Raw genomic sequence first — 4,210 nt, 5'->3', positions numbered from 1 at the left:
GGAAGAATGAGAAAATGAGAGAAGTGTGAGGAGCGAGGAGACTTTTCTAGCCTTTGACCAATTGTGAGGTTGGAAAAAGGTGGGAAAAGTACAATGAAGTGACTAGGTAAGGGCTGGTGGTGAATACTGACATGAAGTGGGTATGGGAGTGGTTGCTTGTGTCACAAGGTAAAGCAAAGTCAACACTCCACCTCAATTATTCACCTACTAGATTTTATTATTTAAATAAGGATTTCCATGAAAATATGTTTAAATTATGAATATTTAGTGTCTTTTATATTAAAATATGATTTTTGGAGAAAACCCCGCGTTAAAATCACGAAAAACGGGCTCAAAATGTGAAAAATATTTAAAATGGGCAAAAAATGTCAAAAATCCGAAGTTCTGGCCAAAGGTTCGGTCCTCTGATGCTTGGAACCGAGAGGAGAACAGAAAGACCGAGAGAGGGAAGGGAACCGAGAGTAGAGAAGGAAGGACCGAGAGAGGAAGCAGTGACCGAGAGGAGACAGAAGACCGAGAGGAAAAGAGAGGACCGAGAGGAGAAGAGAACCGATAGTAGGGGAAGGAAGATCGAGACTCGGTCTCTGTTCTTGGCGGGATCGGCTCTCAGGTTCGGTACTACGTCTCGGTTCCTAGGTTTTGGCTACAAGTCTCGGTTTCGGCTGGGGCAGCAAGGTTCGGTCTCGGCTGCTGGTCTCGGTTCTTTGCTGTTTTCGGTCCAAGGAGTTCGGCCCTAAGAGGCTTTGGCTCCTTGAGAGGGGTTTCTGCTCCTTAAGTCCGTTTTTCTCGTTTTTACCCTGTTTTAAGCCGTTTTTGACCCGGTTAAGGGTTGGGATGGCCCGAAAGACTATAAAAAGTTTAAGGAACTTTTGAGAGAGGTTTGGGAGAGATTTGGGAGAGATTTCACGTACTTAGAGAGATTTGGGAGAGATTTCACATTCTTGGAGAGATTTCTCATACAAAGACAGTTTTGGGAGAGATTTCACATACTTAGAGAGATTTCTCATACACAAAGAGATTTGGGAGAGATTTCACATACTTAGAGAGATTTCTCAGACAAAGAGAGATTTGGGAGAGATTCTAAATAGAGAGAGATAGAGTGAATACGATTGAGAGAGGTTTCGTGTGTGGCATTTGTGAGTGTCCGGCTTCACCATGCAAGGTCCGTAAACCCTGTTAAGCCTTGTTTAAGGATCTTACACACTTCCGATGAGTATGCAACATTATTTTATCGGTTTGGCTCGCCACGTACCACAATTTTAGGTTAAGGAGATCTAGATGTTCGCACTTTTTGATTTATTATCTCACATTATAATAGCGAGTTGTTTAGTATTTACCTAACATAAACTCTAGTAGCTACAGGAAAAAATGATTCGAACGGTTTCACTTGTTGACTTCGGTTGACTTTGACTTGACCGTAAATTGACGGTTGTCACATCAACCAACTTAAGTATGCAAGCCTCAAATTTTATATTGTCTTAAAGTGAACTCTTCAACCATTAGGTCCTTTCAATTTAGACCAGCATGTCCCTAAAGCAACTTGTCCTCCATGTATGCACCATGCTTCATTTCTTTTTAATAAACTAAGTGAAAAGCCATCTCTATTTATGTCTCCCTCATTTTCAGCCATCGTGAAGAAAAAAGGAAAGGAAGTTTATATTTTATAAACTCAAAGTTTATAAGATATAAACTTTGTATTTTGCTAAAAGAAAAAAGGCTTGCCTAGTCCAAAATATTGTACATGACTTACTAATTCATATATTATGAAATAATATGTTATATTACTTGCTAATGGAAACTATTATTTCCATGAGATAAATAATTTCCAATTTAATTATGAGAGTTTTATTGAATATTTATTAAAATCAATTTCTAATAAATAATCAATTATATCAAGTTGTTGGTGTGACCCATTAGTATCATATGTTAATTAGCAATATCACCTTAATATGAATCTTGAGCATATAATACCTTTCATCTCCCACTTGGGTGAGACTCATATTAGACTGATATAGACAATGGTGAACGTATAGCAACATTTCACTGTCCATTTCTAGAATAAAAGTCTTATAGTTGAAGTGTGACCATTCATATCTAGCTCAAAAGAATATGTTTATCAATGGATCTGACAAAATTTAATTTGTTTGAATTTTGTGAATACTATCATCTCCATACTTAACTTTACTGTATGGATAGTTAAATATATTGGAGAATATGAATGGTGTTCCTTCATGACATAGAGTCTCTTATCTAGATTAAGTATACTCTCGAAGTCACAAAGATTTCTATGTGATCCTTCAATGGTAGAAATCAACATAGTTTTTTAATGATCCTATTCGTCCAATCATATTTGAATTCAAATTCTAAAGTAGTGTATTCTTATTTATTTTTTTGTAGTAGATTGTGTCATTATGTTTTGCTTGGAACTCATTCCAACAAGACTTACCCTTCATTCCATAATGAAGTCAAAATCCAATTATAACTTATAATTATTTATATCTGTTTAGAAATTAACATCTTGTGTAGCTCTTTCCATTAAGATCATTTATGAACTTATTATCTGTGACATCCCCTAATTTCTCGGCCAGAAAAGACCGATTTAATTTATGCATTTTAAAATCAAATCAGAGAAATATTTATAAAAGATGTTGCAGAATTGGTCCCCAAAACAAAATATGATAAAAGTTTGTCAAAACCTTTCTTTAAGAAATATATCATTTACTTTTTATATCAAAACCTCGGGATGTCATGTTCCGATACAGATCAAAAGCATAAACAAGACATTATAAGCCTTACGACAATTATTTGTAACTACGGGCCTATAATCCAAAATTCACTCATCATCATCATCCAACTATGCTTGGCGTCCTCTACCTGTAATATAAACAGTTGAGTGGGTCAGGCTTGGAAGCCTGGTGAGAATATAGGGTTTTCAACCTACAATACATAAATTTATTATGTTTAAACATCAATCAGTCAACCAAATTACCCCAAACCCCATTATTTTATTTATTTCTTAAGGGTTTAACCTAAGAATCAACTATAACTCATTCCTAAGGATTCATCATAAGTAATAGACACAAAGCCATCTCGTGACCGGGGTTTATACAACTGGTACTAATTCCATAGCTGCCAAAGTTTATTCAACATGTTCTAAGTCCATAGCTCTCATTTATCGACAATATTATTTTCAGGTATTCTCTCCTACAATACATGTCAATGGGTTTTTAGAGTACAACTAATGAACATATAGTTCTTTACACTTATAGGTTGCGGGCCTGCTAGTGTTCCCTAGACTGTCTAGAATAGTCCATGGTTGTCATCCATACTCTGCTGAATGACGGGGGGCAACAATTTGGGTAAGTGATTATCTCAAATTTCACCACTCACCCTCAACTCATGATCAATATTATTGATCATTTCCTTTATCCAACTCACCTTTCATCATACCCACTATTTCATCTACCCATGTCTTACCCAACATTTTTCCTAGATAAAAATACATATACAGTTTAAATTATTTAAGAACATGTATAAATCATTCCTTCAGCACCCATCTCAAATAAACAAGCAATATATACTCACACAACACGTATTTTATGTAAAATACTTTATATCTATGTGTAAGGTGAAAGTAACTACACACTCACTTGATTTGATGATAATCGGGCAATAATTCGTTTCCTAAAATGATCGTTTCTAATAAAACCGAGAGTTTTATTGAGAAACCGGGCTCTGCAAAAGTCGGGCTTCGAAACCGAAAAGGTAAATTTTCCGGGCTTCTCGGGCACTTCGTGGAGTATTCGGGGCTTTACAATCGATACCGGGGCTTTGTGGGTTGTTAAGATGAAGAAAATATGGGTTTAGGGGTTAAAATTGACAAATTTTCAAAGTTACCCGGGAGGTCTCGCACCCATCTATTTATAGGGGCGAGGCTTCTGATCCAAGGGCTAAGAAGAGGCCACGCGTCGCAGATCCAAGGGTTCGCAGGGAAGGGTCGCACGAGGGCTGCACGTGCGAACGGCTCGCTGGAAGCTTCTGATTGGACCGCGGTCTACTGGTGCACTTGCGAGGTTCGGAGCTAGGGTGGTGTGAGGCTTGGTCCAGCTGCGAGCTTCAGATTGGGCCTACCTTTGGTCGAATCAGAAGACGACACAGGGCGACACGGGGCTCTCGCATGCAAGGTGACTCAGCAGCTCGGACACGTGGC

This window comes from Lactuca saligna, chromosome 4 (assembly GCF_052625555.1).
Source record: "Lactuca saligna cultivar CGN05327 chromosome 4, ASM5262555v1, whole genome shotgun sequence".
In the NCBI taxonomy this organism is placed as follows: domain Eukaryota; kingdom Viridiplantae; phylum Streptophyta; class Magnoliopsida; order Asterales; family Asteraceae; genus Lactuca; species Lactuca saligna.
Note: the sequence above shows the minus strand (reverse complement) of the source record.